The sequence below is a fragment of the Pollachius pollachius genome (genome assembly GCF_949987615.1).
Source record: "Pollachius pollachius genome assembly, chromosome: 18".
Lineage (NCBI taxonomy): Eukaryota > Metazoa > Chordata > Actinopteri > Gadiformes > Gadidae > Pollachius > Pollachius pollachius.
This window is the reverse complement of record NC_136951.1, coordinates 622608-643730: the sequence shown is the minus strand read 5'-3', so window position 1 is coordinate 643730 and position 21123 is coordinate 622608.

Here is a 21123-nt window from a genome sequence, read left to right as displayed (position 1 = left end):
TCAGGCCCCGCCCCCTCTCCCCCAATCAGAGTTATTACTTCCAGCCTGGTGTCTTCAATTGTTTGTGCACCCCCGTCTGCCAATTTCCTTGCATTTTGTTTTACTTTGTTAGCAAAGGATTTCGGGCAGTCTCTGAAGAGATGGTTTGAGTCTCCACAGAGGTTGCACTTCCTGCCATTGGTACATTCTTCAAAAGAGTGTCCAATTTCTCTACATTTGCCGCAAACAACCTTGGTACACGCTTCCGCCAGGTGCCCTTGCTCACCACACTTGCGGCAGAGCTTGGGCTGTCCCTGGTAGTGAATGTAGCCCCTGTTCTCTCCAAGAACCATCATGGATGGGAGATGTTTCAGGCCCTGGAAGCCATGTGGGTCCCGCCATTGTTGTATGGGGACCCTCCATGAACAATTCCAGATGCCGTCCTCATCTCTCACCTTGGTGGCCTGGGCCCTCACAGTGCAGTATCTTGCCAGCCATATACAAATATCATCAGCATTTACCGTTTCATTGAACATCCTGACGATTACGGTTTTAATGGAATCGTCATTTAGTCTCTCCACTTCAAATGCTGAAAACTGGTCTTTTACCGTGTCGTAGCGTGTCCAAAATTCTTTGAGGGTTGTTGCTGCTGCGAAGCTTACATCGAATCCTTTGTTAAAGGGCAGAGTAAGAATACAATTCAAATCGTTTGCAGAAAACTTCAGGATTCCTTGGATGTGCTTCCTTGAAAAATCAAGACGGGAGATCTGAATTACCGTTCCATTTACTGACTTCAGTTTAAAACGTACGCTGTGGTGCCTCCTCATGCCGGTAGGGTTAACCGACATGGTGGAGACACCACGCTCTTAAAAAACAAGGAGGTTAAAAGCAATAAAACACTGGATATACTAAAAATACAGAAATAATAAATAAACAAATAAATACAGGCAACAATAAAATCCACTTACCTTACCTGGACAATGGACTTCTTGGTAGAGGGTATCAGCAACTGATATTTGATCCCAACTTACCAAGAAGATGGTGCAATATCCTCCGAACCTGCTATATAATTGCCACAAAATGCAATATATAGACAGCCAAGGGAGGTGATCACTGTCTTAGCCAAAAGGCCGAGAAGCGATGCCCACACATGCTCAGACCAAGAGTCCAGCTTCCCAAACACGTCGCTCCACTTAGCGGTTTGACAGACGACGACAAAACAAATAGAAGACCAGTCACCCTGTGTGCGTGTTTGTGAAAGCTGAAGAAAAATGCCGAGGTCGCTGCATCTCTCTGCTGGTCCCTGCTGCCAGCGTCACCAGTGTGTCTGCATGTTTCTCAAATAGAGTTTGGAGAGACGTTGTCAGTGTCTGTATGTTGCTTAAATTCTCCCAAACAGTGGGCGCTAAAGATCACGGCACGGCAGGCCATTGCAGCCAATGAGCTCGAGTTGAAAAATAAATGTGCTTACAGCACCAGGTGGTCCCCCATCGATGTAGTAACCAGGCCCGACCCTGCTTAGCTTCCGAGATCAGACGAGATCGGGCATGATCAGGCTGTTATGGCCGTAAACTAACATTTCCGGGTCCATACTAGGTTTTATACAGCAGGAGCACATAAGGACTGAGGGTACTGCCGTGGCCAGAGACGGGACTTGTACAGAAACAATGATTAGATCCATAATGAAGGAAAGCAATGCATAAAGACTTTATTCCATACTCAAAGTACCATATGAAAACGCAATGCAATACACTGCGTGTGCGGTTGAGTGATCTTTTGAAGAAATGTAGCGTTGCAACACCAGGGATAGACTGCAATGTATCTCTGTCGTTGCAGCCCTCTGATGCTCCCTGCTGCCGGCGTCACAACAGTGTCTGCATGTTTCACAAATAGAGTTTGGAGAGACGTTGTCAGTGTCTGTATGTTGCTTAAATTCTCCCAAACAGTGGGCGCTAAGGATCAGGGCACGGCAGACCATTGCAGCCATTGATCTCGAGCAGAAAAATAAAAATGCTTACAGCACCTGGTATTCCCAGGCGGTCACCCATCCAAGTACTAACCAGGCCCGACCCTGCTTAGCTTCCGAGATCAGACGAGATCGGGCGTGATCAGGGTGGTATGGCCGTACGCAAATGTTACCGGGTCCATACTACCTTTTATTCAGCAGGAGCACAAAAGGACTGAGAGCGCTGCCGTGGCCAGAGACGGGACTTGTACAGAAACAATGATTAGATCCATAATGAAGGAAAGCAATGCATAAAGACTTTATTCCATACTCAAAGTACCATATGAAAACGCAATGCAATACACTGCGTGTGCGGTTGAGTGATCTTTTGAAGAAATGTAACGTTGCAACACCAGGGATGGACTGCAATGTATCTCTGTCGTTGCAGCCCTCTGATGCTCCCTGCTGCCGGCGTCACAACAGTGTCTGCATGTTTCACAAATAGAGTTTGGAGAGACGTTGTCGGTGTCTGTATGTTGCTTATATTCTCCCAAACAGTGGGCGCTAAGGATCAGGGCACGGCAGACCATTGCAGCCATTGATCTCGAGCAGAAAAATAAAAATGCTTACAGCACCTGGTATTCCCAGGCGGTCACCCATCCAAGTACTAACCAGGCCCGACCCTGCTTAGCTTCCGAGATCAGACGAGATCGGGCGTGATCAGGGTGGTATGGCCGTACGCAAATGTTACCGGGTCCATACTACCTTTTATTCAGCAGGAGCACAAAAGGACTGAGAGCGCTGCCGTGGCCAGAGACGGGACTTGTACAGAAACAATGATTAGATCCATAATGAAGGAAAGCAATGCATAAAGACTTTATTCCATACTCAAAGTACCATATCAAAACGCAATGCAATACACTGCGTGTGCGGTTGAGTGATCTTTTGAAGAAATGTAGCGTTGCAACACCAGGGATAGACTGCAATGTATCTCTGTCGTTGCAGCCCTCTGATGCTCCCTGCTGCTGGCGTCACAACAGTGTCTGCATTTTTCACAAATAGAGTTTGGAGAGACGTTGTCAGTGTCTGTATGTTGCTTAAATTCTCCCAAACAGTGGGCGCTAAAGATCAGGGCACGGCAGACCATTGCAGCCATTGATCTCGAGCAGAAAAATAAATATGCTTACAACACCTGGTATTCCCAGGCGGTCACCCATCAAAGTACTAACCAGGCCCGACCCTGCTTAGCTTCCGAGATAAGACGAGATCGGGCGTGATCAGGGTGGTATGGCCGTACGCAAATGTTACCGGGTCCATACTACCTTTTATTCAGCAGGAGCACAAAAGGACTGAGAGCGCTGCCGTGGCCAGAGACGGGACTTGTACAGAAACAATGATTAGATCCATAATGAAGGAAAGCAATGCATAAAGACTTTATTCCATACTCAAAGTACCATATCAAAACGCAATGCAATACACTGCGTGTGCGGTTGAGTGATCTTTTGAAGAAATGTAGCGTTGCAACAACAGGGATAGACTGCAATGTATCTCTGTCGTTGCAGCCCTCTGATGCTCCCTGCTGCCGGCGTCACAACAGTGTCTGCATTTTTCACAAATAGAGTTTGGAGAGACGTTGTCAGTGTCTGTATGTTGCTTAAATTCTCCCAAACAGTGGGCGCTAAGGATCAGGGCACGGCAGACCATTGCAGCCATTGATCTCGAGCAGAAAAAAAAAGAAGCTTACAGCACCTGGTATTCCCAGGCGGTCTCCCATCCAAGTACTAACCAGGCCCGACCCTGCTTAGCTTCCGAGATCAGACGAGATCGGGCGTGTTCAGGGTGGTATGGCCGTAAGCGAGTATAGCCGCATCCAAAGTAGGTTTTAAACAGCAGGAGCACATAAGGACTGAGAGCGCTGCCGTGACCATAGACCAGACTTGTACAGAAACAATTATTAGATCAATAATGAAGGAAAGCAATGAATGAATACTTTATTCCGGACTCAAAGTACCATATCAAAACGCAATGCAATACACCGAGTTGGCGTGTGTGCTCGTTTGCGTGAACCTTTGAAGAAACATAGCGTTTCAAACGCTGCGATGGACTGCAGCAGGTCAAGCGAAGCAGTCATTCATAGCTCTTATTTCTTTACAACAACATGATCAGGGGAGAGCGCGAACGCAGTCCCCCACTACCAGAAATTATGCAATCGAGATTTCCACATTTGGGGAATTCGCACGGGTCAGCAACAGCCGCAGTGCAATGGCCGAGCCTCACCATGGGTGAACCACCTTCTTGATCATGGTATCTCCCTTGCCAGGTAAGTATGATTAGTACTCGTTCAGATGGGCTGAACGCTGCCCACGCGTGTTCCCTTGGAGAACGGTTGAAAAGAATTCGGAGATGTCTAGACTTTAAAGTCCGTGTTGCAGGGTTTATTTTCCAACAAGTGTGTGCAATTTGCTTGTTCTTAATACAGATTTAAACTGTTATCCATTTTATTTCATGTTGTTAGGTATCACAAAACGGAATGTAATACGACAAAGTAGGTACTATTTTAGCGGTTTGCAATTGATTCTCTTTTCCCCCAGGATAATTAAATATGTTCTATTATTTGCCATGCGGAGCCAGCCAGTCCTGTGAATGTATGCAAATTAGCCATGTGCACCTAACAGAAGAATGACGTAATGTTGAGAACGAGTCATACTAAAAAGGGAGAGCAATCGACAGCTAAACCAGACTGTATCAATCACACACTTTGGGTCCATTCTAACTTATGATAAGAGGCTAGTCTTTAAATCTTTGCAGTGACTGAATGTTTATGATAAAACGGATTGTTTTGCATTCGATGAGTGTGTGCGACTGTGCGTTTGTCATTTCCGGCTTCGGCATACCGCATGGTAATGAAGGCCTCGTGGTGAGTTGCTTTCTTAGTGAAGCAGCCTCGCCTTGGAGTTGGATGAGTTGGAGTGATATAAGTTGTCAGTGTCTGTATGTTGCTTAAATTCTCCCAAACAGTGGGCGCTAAGGATCAGGGCACGGCAGACCATTGCAGCCATTGATCTCGAGCAGAAAAAAAAAAAGCTTACAGCACCTGGTATTCCCAGGCGGTCTCCCATCCAAGTACTAACCAGGCCCGACCCTGCTTAGCTTCCGAGATCAGACGAGATCGGGCTTGATCAGGGTGGTATGGCCGTATCCAAATGTTACCGGGTCCATACTAGCTTTCACACAGCAGGAGCACATAAGGACTGAGAGCGCTGCCGTGGCCAGAGACGGGACTTGTACAGAAACAATGATTAGATCCATAATGAAGGAAAGCAATGCATAAAGACTTTATTCCATACTCAAAGTACCATGTCAAAACGCAATGCAATACACTGCGTGTGCGGTTGAGTGATCTTTTGAAGAAATGTAGCGTTGCAACACCAGGGATAGACTGCAATGTATCTCTGTCGTTGCAGCCCTCTGATGCTCCCTGCTGCCGGCGTCACAACAGTGTCTGCATTTTTCACAAATAGAGTTTGGAGAGACGTTGTCAGTGTCTGTATGTTGCTTAAATTCTCCCAAACAGTGGGCGCTAAAGATCAGGGCACGGCAGACCATTGCAGCCATTGATCTCGAGCAGAAAAATAAATATGCTTACAGCACCTGGTATTCCCAGGCGGTCACCCATCCAAGTACTAACCAGGCCCGACCCTGCTTAGCTTCCGAGATCAGACGAGATCGGGCGTGATCAGGGTGGTATGGCCGTACGCAAATGTTACCGGGTCCATACTACCTTTTATTCAGCAGGAGCACAAAAGGACTGAGAGCGCTGCAGTGGCCAGAGACGGGACTTGTACAGAAACAATGATTAGATCCATAATGAAGGAAAGCAATGCATAAAGACTTTATTCCATACTCAAAGTACCATATCAAAACGCAATGCAATACACTGCGTGTGCGGTTGAGTGATCTTTTGAAGAAATGTAGCGTTGCAACACCAGGGATAGACTGCAATGTATCTCTGTCGTTGCAGCCCTCTGATGCTCCCTGCTGCCGGCGTCACAACAGTGTCTGCATTTTTCACAAATAGAGTTTGGAGAGACGTTGTCAGTGTCTGTATGTTGCTTAAATTCTCCCAAACAGTGGGGGCTAAAGATCAGGGCACGGCAGACCATTGCAGCCATTGATCTCGAGCAGAAAAATAAATATGCTTACAGCACCTGGTATTCCCAGGCGGTCACCCATCCAAGTACTAACCAGGCCCGACCCTGCTTAGCTTCCGAGATCAGACGAGATCGGGCGTGATCAGGGTGGTATGGCCGTACGCAAATGTTCCCGGGTCCATACTACCTTTTATTCAGCAGGAGCACAAAAGGACTGAGAGCGCTGCCGTGGCCAGAGACGGGACTTGTACAGAAACAATGATTAGATCCATAATGAAGGAAAGCAATGCATAAAGACTTTATTCCATACTCAAAGTACCATATCAAAACGCAATGCAATACACTGCGTGTGCGGTTGAGTGATCTTTTGAAGAAATGTAGCGTTGCAACACCAGGGATAGACTGCAATGTATCTCTGTCGTTGCAGCCCTCTGATGCTCCCTGCTGCCGGCGTCACAACAGTGTCTGCATTTTTCACAAATAGAGTTTGGAGAGACGTTGTCAGTGTCTGTATGTTGCTTAAATTCTCCCAAACAGTGGGCGCTAAAGATCTCTGCCCGTATGCAAATTAGCCATGTGCGCCTAACAGAAGAATGACGTAATGTTGAGAACGAGTCATACTAAAAACCGAGAGCAAGCGAAAGCTAAACCAGACTGTATCAATCACACACTTTGGGTCCATTCTAACTTTTGATAAGAGGCTAGTCTTTAAATCTTTGCAGTGACTGAATGTTGATGATAAAACGGATTGTTTTGCATAAGATGAGTGTGTGCGACTGTGTGTTTGTCATTTCCGGCTTCGGCATACCGCATGGTCATGAAGGCCTCGTGGTGAGTTACTTTCTTAGTGAAGCAGCTTAGCCTTACAGTTGGATAAGTTGGAGTGATTGGAGTTTATTTTTCACAGTGAGAGAGGGGTGCACCGGTCCTGGAGGTACTGCAATACCAGGTCGATGCGTGGAGTGGACGGAGCAAGCCCCTATTCCATCTCCCAGTTCCAAAAAACAATTTAATATATGGTCCCCGGGTAGGGGACGTATCAGATATTAAACTGATAAGAACAGATACTACACTTGATCTTAGCCAAAAGGCCGAGAAGCGATGCCCACACATGCTCAGACCAAGAGTCCAGCTTCCCAAACACGTCGCTCCACTTAGCGGTTTGACAGACGACGACAAAACAAATAGAAGACCAGTCACCCTGTGTGCGTGTTTGTGAAAGCTGAAGAAAAATGCCGAGGTCGCTGCATCTCTCTGCTGGTCCCTGCTGCCAGCGTCACCAGTGTGTCTGCATGTTTCTCAAATAGAGTTTGGAGAGACGTTGTCAGTGTCTGTATGTTGCTTAAATTCTCCCAAACAGTGGGCGCTAAAGATCACGGCACGGCAGGCCATTGCAGCCAATGAGCTCGAGTTGAAAAATAAATGTGCTTACAGCACCAGGTGGTCCCCCATCGATGTAGTAACCAGGCCCGACCCTGCTTAGCTTCCGAGATCAGACGAGATCGGGCATGATCAGGCTGTTATGGCCGTAAACTAACATTTCCGGGTCCATACTAGGTTTTATACAGCAGGAGCACATAAGGACTGAGGGTACTGCCGTGGCCAGAGACGGGACTTGTACAGAAACAATGATTAGATCCATAATGAAGGAAAGCAATGCATAAAGACTTTATTCCATACTCAAAGTACCATATGAAAACGCAATGCAATACACTGCGTGTGCGGTTGAGTGATCTTTTGAAGAAATGTAGCGTTGCAACACCAGGGATAGACTGCAATGTATCTCTGTCGTTGCAGCCCTCTGATGCTCCCTGCTGCCGGCGTCACAACAGTGTCTGCATGTTTCACAAATAGAGTTTGGAGAGACGTTGTCAGTGTCTGTATGTTGCTTAAATTCTCCCAAACAGTGGGCGCTAAGGATCAGGGCACGGCAGACCATTGCAGCCATTGATCTCGAGCAGAAAAATAAAAATGCTTACAGCACCTGGTATTCCCAGGCGGTCACCCATCCAAGTACTAACCAGGCCCGACCCTGCTTAGCTTCCGAGATCAGACGAGATCGGGCGTGATCAGGGTGGTATGGCCGTACGCAAATGTTACCGGGTCCATACTACCTTTTATTCAGCAGGAGCACAAAAGGACTGAGAGCGCTGCCGTGGCCAGAGACGGGACTTGTACAGAAACAATGATTAGATCCATAATGAAGGAAAGCAATGCATAAAGACTTTATTCCATACTCAAAGTACCATATGAAAACGCAATGCAATACACTGCGTGTGCGGTTGAGTGATCTTTTGAAGAAATGTAACGTTGCAACACCAGGGATGGACTGCAATGTATCTCTGTCGTTGCAGCCCTCTGATGCTCCCTGCTGCCGGCGTCACAACAGTGTCTGCATGTTTCACAAATAGAGTTTGGAGAGACGTTGTCGGTGTCTGTATGTTGCTTATATTCTCCCAAACAGTGGGCGCTAAGGATCAGGGCACGGCAGACCATTGCAGCCATTGATCTCGAGCAGAAAAATAAAAATGCTTACAGCACCTGGTATTCCCAGGCGGTCACCCATCCAAGTACTAACCAGGCCCGACCCTGCTTAGCTTCCGAGATCAGACGAGATCGGGCGTGATCAGGGTGGTATGGCCGTACGCAAATGTTACCGGGTCCATACTACCTTTTATTCAGCAGGAGCACAAAAGGACTGAGAGCGCTGCCGTGGCCAGAGACGGGACTTGTACAGAAACAATGATTAGATCCATAATGAAGGAAAGCAATGCATAAAGACTTTATTCCATACTCAAAGTACCATATCAAAACGCAATGCAATACACTGCGTGTGCGGTTGAGTGATCTTTTGAAGAAATGTAGCGTTGCAACACCAGGGATAGACTGCAATGTATCTCTGTCGTTGCAGCCCTCTGATGCTCCCTGCTGCTGGCGTCACAACAGTGTCTGCATTTTTCACAAATAGAGTTTGGAGAGACGTTGTCAGTGTCTGTATGTTGCTTAAATTCTCCCAAACAGTGGGCGCTAAAGATCAGGGCACGGCAGACCATTGCAGCCATTGATCTCGAGCAGAAAAATAAATATGCTTACAACACCTGGTATTCCCAGGCGGTCACCCATCAAAGTACTAACCAGGCCCGACCCTGCTTAGCTTCCGAGATAAGACGAGATCGGGCGTGATCAGGGTGGTATGGCCGTACGCAAATGTTACCGGGTCCATACTACCTTTTATTCAGCAGGAGCACAAAAGGACTGAGAGCGCTGCCGTGGCCAGAGACGGGACTTGTACAGAAACAATGATTAGATCCATAATGAAGGAAAGCAATGCATAAAGACTTTATTCCATACTCAAAGTACCATATCAAAACGCAATGCAATACACTGCGTGTGCGGTTGAGTGATCTTTTGAAGAAATGTAGCGTTGCAACAACAGGGATAGACTGCAATGTATCTCTGTCGTTGCAGCCCTCTGATGCTCCCTGCTGCCGGCGTCACAACAGTGTCTGCATTTTTCACAAATAGAGTTTGGAGAGACGTTGTCAGTGTCTGTATGTTGCTTAAATTCTCCCAAACAGTGGGCGCTAAGGATCAGGGCACGGCAGACCATTGCAGCCATTGATCTCGAGCAGAAAAAAAAAGAAGCTTACAGCACCTGGTATTCCCAGGCGGTCTCCCATCCAAGTACTAACCAGGCCCGACCCTGCTTAGCTTCCGAGATCAGACGAGATCGGGCGTGTTCAGGGTGGTATGGCCGTAAGCGAGTATAGCCGCATCCAAAGTAGGTTTTAAACAGCAGGAGCACATAAGGACTGAGAGCGCTGCCGTGACCATAGACCAGACTTGTACAGAAACAATTATTAGATCAATAATGAAGGAAAGCAATGAATGAATACTTTATTCCGGACTCAAAGTACCATATCAAAACGCAATGCAATACACCGAGTTGGCGTGTGTGCTCGTTTGCGTGAACCTTTGAAGAAACATAGCGTTTCAAACGCTGCGATGGACTGCAGCAGGTCAAGCGAAGCAGTCATTCATAGCTCTTATTTCTTTACAACAACATGATCAGGGGAGAGCGCGAACGCAGTCCCCCACTACCAGAAATTATGCAATCGAGATTCCCACATTTGGGGAATTCGCACGGGTCAGCAACAGCCGCAGTGCAATGGCCGAGCCTCACCATGGGTGAACCACCTTCTTGATCATGGTATCTCCCTTGCCAGGTAAGTATGATTAGTACTCGTTCAGATGGGCTGAACGCTGCCCACGCGTGTTCCCTTGGAGAACGGTTGAAAAGAATTCGGAGATGTCTAGACTTTAAAGTCCGTGTTGCAGGGTTTATTTTCCAACAAGTGTGTGCAATTTGCTTGTTCTTAATACAGATTTAAACTGTTATCCATTTTATTTCATGTTGTTAGGTATCACAAAACGGAATGTAATACGACAAAGTAGGTACTATTTTAGCGGTTTGCAATTGATTCTCTTTTCCCCCAGGATAATTAAATATGTTCTATTATTTGCCATGCGGAGCCAGCCAGTCCTGTGAATGTATGCAAATTAGCCATGTGCACCTAACAGAAGAATGACGTAATGTTGAGAACGAGTCATACTAAAAAGGGAGAGCAATCGACAGCTAAACCAGACTGTATCAATCACACACTTTGGGTCCATTCTAACTTATGATAAGAGGCTAGTCTTTAAATCTTTGCAGTGACTGAATGTTTATGATAAAACGGATTGTTTTGCATTCGATGAGTGTGTGCGACTGTGCGTTTGTCATTTCCGGCTTCGGCATACCGCATGGTAATGAAGGCCTCGTGGTGAGTTGCTTTCTTAGTGAAGCAGCCTCGCCTTGGAGTTGGATGAGTTGGAGTGATATAAGTTGTCAGTGTCTGTATGTTGCTTAAATTCTCCCAAACAGTGGGCGCTAAGGATCAGGGCACGGCAGACCATTGCAGCCATTGATCTCGAGCAGAAAAAAAAAAAGCTTACAGCACCTGGTATTCCCAGGCGGTCTCCCATCCAAGTACTAACCAGGCCCGACCCTGCTTAGCTTCCGAGATCAGACGAGATCGGGCTTGATCAGGGTGGTATGGCCGTATCCAAATGTTACCGGGTCCATACTAGCTTTCACACAGCAGGAGCACATAAGGACTGAGAGCGCTGCCGTGGCCAGAGACGGGACTTGTACAGAAACAATGATTAGATCCATAATGAAGGAAAGCAATGCATAAAGACTTTATTCCATACTCAAAGTACCATGTCAAAACGCAATGCAATACACTGCGTGTGCGGTTGAGTGATCTTTTGAAGAAATGTAGCGTTGCAACACCAGGGATAGACTGCAATGTATCTCTGTCGTTGCAGCCCTCTGATGCTCCCTGCTGCCGGCGTCACAACAGTGTCTGCATTTTTCACAAATAGAGTTTGGAGAGACGTTGTCAGTGTCTGTATGTTGCTTAAATTCTCCCAAACAGTGGGCGCTAAAGATCAGGGCACGGCAGACCATTGCAGCCATTGATCTCGAGCAGAAAAATAAATATGCTTACAGCACCTGGTATTCCCAGGCGGTCACCCATCCAAGTACTAACCAGGCCCGACCCTGCTTAGCTTCCGAGATCAGACGAGATCGGGCGTGATCAGGGTGGTATGGCCGTACGCAAATGTTACCGGGTCCATACTACCTTTTATTCAGCAGGAGCACAAAAGGACTGAGAGCGCTGCAGTGGCCAGAGACGGGACTTGTACAGAAACAATGATTAGATCCATAATGAAGGAAAGCAATGCATAAAGACTTTATTCCATACTCAAAGTACCATATCAAAACGCAATGCAATACACTGCGTGTGCGGTTGAGTGATCTTTTGAAGAAATGTAGCGTTGCAACACCAGGGATAGACTGCAATGTATCTCTGTCGTTGCAGCCCTCTGATGCTCCCTGCTGCCGGCGTCACAACAGTGTCTGCATTTTTCACAAATAGAGTTTGGAGAGACGTTGTCAGTGTCTGTATGTTGCTTAAATTCTCCCAAACAGTGGGGGCTAAAGATCAGGGCACGGCAGACCATTGCAGCCATTGATCTCGAGCAGAAAAATAAATATGCTTACAGCACCTGGTATTCCCAGGCGGTCACCCATCCAAGTACTAACCAGGCCCGACCCTGCTTAGCTTCCGAGATCAGACGAGATCGGGCGTGATCAGGGTGGTATGGCCGTACGCAAATGTTCCCGGGTCCATACTACCTTTTATTCAGCAGGAGCACAAAAGGACTGAGAGCGCTGCCGTGGCCAGAGACGGGACTTGTACAGAAACAATGATTAGATCCATAATGAAGGAAAGCAATGCATAAAGACTTTATTCCATACTCAAAGTACCATATCAAAACGCAATGCAATACACTGCGTGTGCGGTTGAGTGATCTTTTGAAGAAATGTAGCGTTGCAACACCAGGGATAGACTGCAATGTATCTCTGTCGTTGCAGCCCTCTGATGCTCCCTGCTGCCGGCGTCACAACAGTGTCTGCATTTTTCACAAATAGAGTTTGGAGAGACGTTGTCAGTGTCTGTATGTTGCTTAAATTCTCCCAAACAGTGGGCGCTAAAGATCTCTGCCCGTATGCAAATTAGCCATGTGCGCCTAACAGAAGAATGACGTAATGTTGAGAACGAGTCATACTAAAAACCGAGAGCAAGCGAAAGCTAAACCAGACTGTATCAATCACACACTTTGGGTCCATTCTAACTTTTGATAAGAGGCTAGTCTTTAAATCTTTGCAGTGACTGAATGTTGATGATAAAACGGATTGTTTTGCATAAGATGAGTGTGTGCGACTGTGTGTTTGTCATTTCCGGCTTCGGCATACCGCATGGTCATGAAGGCCTCGTGGTGAGTTACTTTCTTAGTGAAGCAGCTTAGCCTTACAGTTGGATAAGTTGGAGTGATTGGAGTTTATTTTTCACAGTGAGAGAGGGGTGCACCGGTCCTGGAGGTACTGCAATACCAGGTCGATGCGTGGAGTGGACGGAGCAAGCCCCTATTCCATCTCCCAGTTCCAAAAAACAATTTAATATATGGTCCCCGGGTAGGGGACGTATCAGATATTAAACTGATAAGAACAGATACTACACTTGATCTTAGCCAAAAGGCCGAGAAGCGATGCCCACACATGCTCAGACCAAGAGTCCAGCTTCCCAAACACGTCGCTCCACTTAGCGGTTTGACAGACGACGACAAAACAAATAGAAGACCAGTCACCCTGTGTGCGTGTTTGTGAAAGCTGAAGAAAAATGCCGAGGTCGCTGCATCTCTCTGCTGGTCCCTGCTGCCAGCGTCACCAGTGTGTCTGCATGTTTCTCAAATAGAGTTTGGAGAGACGTTGTCAGTGTCTGTATGTTGCTTAAATTCTCCCAAACAGTGGGCGCTAAAGATCACGGCACGGCAGGCCATTGCAGCCAATGAGCTCGAGTTGAAAAATAAATGTGCTTACAGCACCAGGTGGTCCCCCATCGATGTAGTAACCAGGCCCGACCCTGCTTAGCTTCCGAGATCAGACGAGATCGGGCATGATCAGGCTGTTATGGCCGTAAACTAACATTTCCGGGTCCATACTAGGTTTTATACAGCAGGAGCACATAAGGACTGAGGGTGCTGCCGTGGCCAGAGACGGGACTTGTACAGAAACAATGATTAGATCCATAATGAAGGAAAGCAATGCATAAAGACTTTATTCCATACTCAAAGTACCATATGAAAACGCAATGCAATACACTGCGTGTGCGGTTGAGTGATCTTTTGAAGAAATGTAGCGTTGCAACACCAGGGATAGACTGCAATGTATCTCTGTCGTTGCAGCCCTCTGATGCTCCCTGCTGCCGGCGTCACAACAGTGTCTGCATGTTTCACAAATAGAGTTTGGAGAGACGTTGTCAGTGTCTGTATGTTGCTTAAATTCTCCCAAACAGTGGGCGCTAAGGATCAGGGCACGGCAGACCATTGCAGCCATTGATCTCGAGCAGAAAAATAAAAATGCTTACAGCACCTGGTATTCCCAGGCGGTCACCCATCCAAGTACTAACCAGGCCCGACCCTGCTTAGCTTCCGAGATCAGACGAGATCGGGCGTGATCAGGGTGGTATGGCCGTACGCAAATGTTACCGGGTCCATACTACCTTTTATTCAGCAGGAGCACAAAAGGACTGAGAGCGCTGCCGTGGCCAGAGACGGGACTTGTACAGAAACAATGATTAGATCCATAATGAAGGAAAGCAATGCATAAAGACTTTATTCCATACTCAAAGTACCATATGAAAACGCAATGCAATACACTGCGTGTGCGGTTGAGTGATCTTTTGAAGAAATGTAACGTTGCAACACCAGGGATGGACTGCAATGTATCTCTGTCGTTGCAGCCCTCTGATGCTCCCTGCTGCCGGCGTCACAACAGTGTCTGCATGTTTCACAAATAGAGTTTGGAGAGACGTTGTCGGTGTCTGTATGTTGCTTATATTCTCCCAAACAGTGGGCGCTAAGGATCAGGGCACGGCAGACCATTGCAGCCATTGATCTCGAGCAGAAAAATAAAAATGCTTACAGCACCTGGTATTCCCAGGCGGTCACCCATCCAAGTACTAACCAGGCCCGACCCTGCTTAGCTTCCGAGATCAGACGAGATCGGGCGTGATCAGGGTGGTATGGCCGTACGCAAATGTTACCGGGTCCATACTACCTTTTATTCAGCAGGAGCACAAAAGGACTGAGAGCGCTGCCGTGGCCAGAGACGGGACTTGTACAGAAACAATGATTAGATCCATAATGAAGGAAAGCAATGCATAAAGACTTTATTCCATACTCAAAGTACCATATCAAAACGCAATGCAATACACTGCGTGTGCGGTTGAGTGATCTTTTGAAGAAATGTAGCGTTGCAACACCAGGGATAGACTGCAATGTATCTCTGTCGTTGCAGCCCTCTGATGCTCCCTGCTGCTGGCGTCACAACAGTGTCTGCATTTTTCACAAATAGAGTTTGGAGAGACGTTGTCAGTGTCTGTATGTTGCTTAAATTCTCCCAAACAGTGGGCGCTAAAGATCAGGGCACGGCAGACCATTGCAGCCATTGATCTCGAGCAGAAAAATAAATATGCTTACAGCACCTGGTATTCCCAGGCGGTCACCCATCCAAGTACTAACCAGGCCCGACCCTGCTTAGCTTCCGAGATCAGACGAGATCGGGCGTGATCAGGGTGGTATGGCCGTACGCAAATGTTCCCGGGTCCATACTACCTTTTATTCAGCAGGAGCACAAAAGGACTGAGAGCGCTGCCGTGGCCAGAGACGGGACTTGTACAGAAACAATGATTAGATCCATAATGAAGGAAAGCAATGCATAAAGACTTTATTCCATACTCAAAGTACCATATCAAAACGCAATGCAATACACTGCGTGTGCGGTTGAGTGATCTTTTGAAGAAATGTAGCGTTGCAACACCAGGGATAGACTGCAATGTATCTCTGTCGTTGCAGCCCTCTGATGCTCCCTGCTGCCGGCGTCACAACAGTGTCTGCATTTTTCACAAATAGAGTTTGGAGAGACGTTGTCAGTGTCTGTATGTTGCTTAAATTCTCCCAAACAGTGGGGGCTAAAGATCAGGGCACGGCAGACCATTGCAGCCATTGATCTCGAGCAGAAAAATAAATATGCTTACAGCACCTGGTATTCCCAGGCGGTCACCCATCCAAGTACTAACCAGGCCCGACCCTGCTTAGCTTCCGAGATCAGACGAGATCGGGCGTGATCAGGGTGGTATGGCCGTACGCAAATGTTCCCGGGTCCATACTACCTTTTATTCAGCAGGAGCACAAAAGGACTGAGAGCGCTGCCGTGGCCAGAGACGGGACTTGTACAGAAACAATGATTAGATCCATAATGAAGGAAAGCAATGCATAAAGACTTTATTCCATACTCAAAGTACCATATCAAAACGCAATGCAATACACTGCGTGTGCGGTTGAGTGATCTTTTGAAGAAATGTAGCGTTGCAACACCAGGGATAGACTGCAATGTATCTCTGTCGTTGCAGCCCTCTGATGCTCCCTGCTGCCGGCGTCACAACAGTGTCTGCATTTTTCACAAATAGAGTTTGGAGAGACGTTGTCAGTGTCTGTATGTTGCTTAAATTCTCCCAAACAGTGGGCGCTAAAGATCTCTGCCCGTATGCAAATTAGCCATGTGCGCCTAACAGAAGAATGACGTAATGTTGAGAACGAGTCATACTAAAAACCGAGAGCAAGCGAAAGCTAAACCAGACTGTATCAATCACACACTTTGGGTCCATTCTAACTTTTGATAAGAGGCTAGTCTTTAAATCTTTGCAGTGACTGAATGTTGATGATAAAACGGATTGTTTTGCATAAGATGAGTGTGTGCGACTGTGTGTTTGTCATTTCCGGCTTCGGCATACCGCATGGTCATGAAGGCCTCGTGGTGAGTTACTTTCTTAGTGAAGCAGCTTAGCCTTACAGTTGGATAAGTTGGAGTGATTGGAGTTTATTTTTCACAGTGAGAGAGGGGTGCACCGGTCCTGGAGGTACTGCAATACCAGGTCGATGCGTGGAGTGGACGGAGCAAGCCCCTATTCCATCTCCCAGTTCCAAAAAACAATTTAATATATGGTCCCCGGGTAGGGGACGTATCAGATATTAAACTGATAAGAACAGATACTACACTTGATCTTAGCCAAAAGGCCGAGAAGCGATGCCCACACATGCTCAGACCAAGAGTCCAGCTTCCCAAACACGTCGCTCCACTTAGCGGTTTGACAGACGACGACAAAACAAATAGAAGACCAGTCACCCTGTGTGCGTGTTTGTGAAAGCTGAAGAAAAATGCCGAGGTCGCTGCATCTCTCTGCTGGTCCCTGCTGCCAGCGTCACCAGTGTGTCTGCATGTTTCTCAAATAGAGTTTGGAGAGACGTTGTCAGTGTCTGTATGTTGCTTAAATTCTCCCAAACAGTGGGCGCTAAAGATCACGGCACGGCAGGCCATTGCAGCCAATGAGCTCGAGTTGAAAAATAAATGTGCTTACAGCACCAGGTGGTCCCCCATCGATGTAGTAACCAGGCCCGACCCTGCTTAGCTTCCGAGATCAGACGAGATCGGGCATGATCAGGCTGTTATGGCCGTAAACTAACATTTCCGGGTCCATACTAGGTTTTATACAGCAGGAGCACATAAGGACTGAGGGTGCTGCCGTGGCCAGAGACGGGACTTGTACAGAAACAATGATTAGATCCATAATGAAGGAAAGCAATGCATAAAGACTTTATTCCATACTCAAAGTACCATATGAAAACGCAATGCAATACACTGCGTGTGCGGTTGAGTGATCTTTTGAAGAAATGTAGCGTTGCAACACCAGGGATAGACTGCAATGTATCTCTGTCGTTGCAGCCCTCTGATGCTCCCTGCTGCCGGCGTCACAACAGTGTCTGCATGTTTCACAAATAGAGTTTGGAGAGACGTTGTCAGTGTCTGTATGTTGCTTAAATTCTCCCAAACAGTGGGCGCTAAGGATCAGGGCACGGCAGACCATTGCAGCCATTGATCTCGAGCAGAAAAATAAAAATGCTTACAGCACCTGGTATTCCCAGGCGGTCACCCATCCAAGTACTAACCAGGCCCGACCCTGCTTAGCTTCCGAGATCAGACGAGATCGGGCGTGATCAGGGTGGTATGGCCGTACGCAAATGTTACCGGGTCCATACTACCTTTTATTCAGCAGGAGCACAAAAGGACTGAGAGCGCTGCCGTGGCCAGAGACGGGACTTGTACAGAAACAATGATTAGATCCATAATGATGGAAAGCAATGCATAAAGACTTTATTCCATACTCAAAGTACCATATGAAAACGCAATGCAATACACTGCGTGTGCGGTTGAGTGATCTTTTGAAGAAATGTAACGTTGCAACACCAGGGATGGACTGCAATGTATCTCTGTCGTTGCAGCCCTCTGATGCTCCCTGCTGCCGGCGTCACAACAGTGTCTGCATGTTTCACAAATAGAGTTTGGAGAGACGTTGTCGGTGTCTGTATGTTGCTTATATTCTCCCAAACAGTGGGCGCTAAGGATCAGGGCACGGCAGACCATTGCAGCCATTGATCTCGAGCAGAAAAATAAAAATGCTTACAGCACCTGGTATTCCCAGGCGGTCACCCATCCAAGTACTAACCAGGCCCGACCCTGCTTAGCTTCCGAGATCAGACGAGATCGGGCGTGATCAGGGTGGTATGGCCGTACGCAAATGTTACCGGGTCCATACTACCTTTTATTCAGCAGGAGCACAAAAGGACTGAGAGCGCTGCCGTGGCCAGAGACGGGACTTGTACAGAAACAATGATTAGATCCATAATGAAGGAAAGCAATGCATAAAGACTTTATTCCATACTCAAAGTACCATATCAAAACGCAATGCAATACACTGCGTGTGCGGTTGAGTGATCTTTTGAAGAAATGTAGCGTTGCAACACCAGGGATACACTGCAATGTATCTCTGTCGTTGCAGCCCTCTGATGCTCCCTGCTGCTGGCGTCACAACAGTGTCTGCATTTTTCACAAATAGAGTTTGGAGAGACGTTGTCAGTGTCTGTATGTTGCTTAAATTCTCCCAAACAGTGGGCGCTAAAGATCAGGGCACGGCAGACCATTGCAGCCATTGATCTCGAGCAGAAAAATAAATATGCTTACAGCACCTGGTATTCCCAGGCGGTCACCCATCCAAGTACTAACCAGGCCCGACCCTGCTTAGCTTCCGAGATCAGACGAGATCGGGCGTGATCAGGGTGGTATGGCCGTACGCAAATGTTCCCGGGTCCATACTACCTTTTATTCAGCAGGAGCACAAAAGGACTGAGAGCGCTGCCGTGGCCAGAGACGGGACTTGTACAGAAACAATGATTAGATCCATAATGAAGGAAAGCAATGCATAAAGACTTTATTCCATACTCAAAGTACCATATCAAAACGCAATGCAATACACTGCGTGTGCGGTTGAGTGATCTTTTGAAGAAATGTAGCGTTGCAACACCAGGGATAGACTGCAATGTATCTCTGTCGTTGCAGCCCTCTGATGCTCCCTGCTGCCGGCGTCACAACAGTGTCTGCATTTTTCACAAATAGAGTTTGGAGAGACGTTGTCAGTGTCTGTATGTTGCTTAAATTCTCCCAAACAGTGGGCGCTAAAGATCTCTGCCCGTATGCAAATTAGCCATGTGCGCCTAACAGAAGAATGACGTAATGTTGAGAACGAGTCATACTAAAAACCGAGAGCAAGCGAAAGCTAAACCAGACTGTATCAATCACACACTTTGGGTCCATTCTAACTTTTGATAAGAGGCTAGTCTTTAAATCTTTGCAGTGACTGAATGTTGATGATAAAACGGATTGTTTTGCATAAGATGAGTGTGTGCGACTGTGTGTTTGTCATTTCCGGCTTCGGCATACCGCATGGTCATGAAGGCCTCGTGGTGAGTTACTTTCTTAGTGAAGCAGCTTAGCCTTACAGTTGGATAAGTTGGAGTGATTGGAGTTTATTTTTCACAGTGAGAGAGGGGTGCACCGGTCCTGGAGGTACTGCAATACCAGGTCGATGCGTGGAGTGGACGGAGCAAGCCCCTATTCCATCTCCCAGTTCCAAAAAACAATTTAATATATGGTCCCCGGGTAGGGGACGTATCAGATATTAAACTGATAAGAACAGATACTACACTTGATCTTAGCCAAAAGGCCGAGAAGCGATGCCCACACATGCTCAGACCAAGAGTCCAGCTTCCCAAACACGTCGCTCCACTTAGCGGTTTGACAGACGACGACAAAACAAATAGAAGACCAGTCACCCTGTGTGCGTGTTTGTGAAAGCTGAAGAAAAATGCCGAGGTCGCTGCATCTCTCTGCTGGTCCCTGCTGCCAGCGTCACCAGTGTGTCTGCATGTTTCTCAAATAGAGTTTGGAGAGACGTTGTCAGTGTCTGTATGTTGCTTAAATTCTCCCAAACAGTGGGCGCTAAAGATCACGGCACGGCAGGCCATTGCAGCCAATGAGCTCGAGTTGAAAAATAAATGTGCTTACAGCACCAGGTGGTCCCCCATCGATGTAGTAACCAGGCCCGACCCTGCTTAGCTTCCGAGATCAGACGAGATCGGGCATGATCAGGCTGTTATGGCCGTAAACTAACATTTCCGGGTCCATACTAGGTTTTATACAGCAGGAGCACATAAGGACTGAGGGTGCTGCCGTGGCCAGAGACGGGACTTGTACAGAAACAATGATTAGATCCATAATGAAGGAAAGCAATGCATAAAGACTTTATTCCATACTCAAAGTACCATATGAAAACGCAATGCAATACACTGCGTGTGCGGTTGAGTGATCTTTTGAAGAAATGTAGCGTTGCAACACCAGGGATAGACTGCAATGTATCTCTGTCGTTGCAGCCCTCTGATGCTCCCTGCTGCCGGCGTCACAACAGTGTCAGCATTTTTCACAAATAGAGTTTGGAGAGACGTTGTCAGTGTCTGTATGTTGCTTAAATTCTCCCAAACAGTGGGCGCTAAGGATCAGGGCACGGCAGACCATTGCAGCCATTGATCTCGAGCAGAAAAAAAAAAAGCTTACAGCACCTGGTATTCCCAGGCGGTCTCCCATCCAAGTACTAACCAGGCCCGACCCTGCTTAGCTTCCGAGATCAGACGAGATCGGGCGTGTTCAGGGTGGTATGGCCGTAAGCGAGTATAGCCGCATCCAAAGTAGGTTTTAAACAGCAGGAGCACATAAGGACTGAGAGCGCTGCCGTGACCATAGACCAGACTTGTACAGAAACAATTATTAGATCAATAATGAAGGAAAGCAATGCATAAAGACTTTATTCCATACTCAAAGTACCATATCAAAACGCAATGCAATACACTGCGTGTGCGGTTGAGTGATCTTTTGAAGAAATGTAGCGTTGCAACACTAGGGATAGACTGCAATGTATCTCTGTCGTTGCA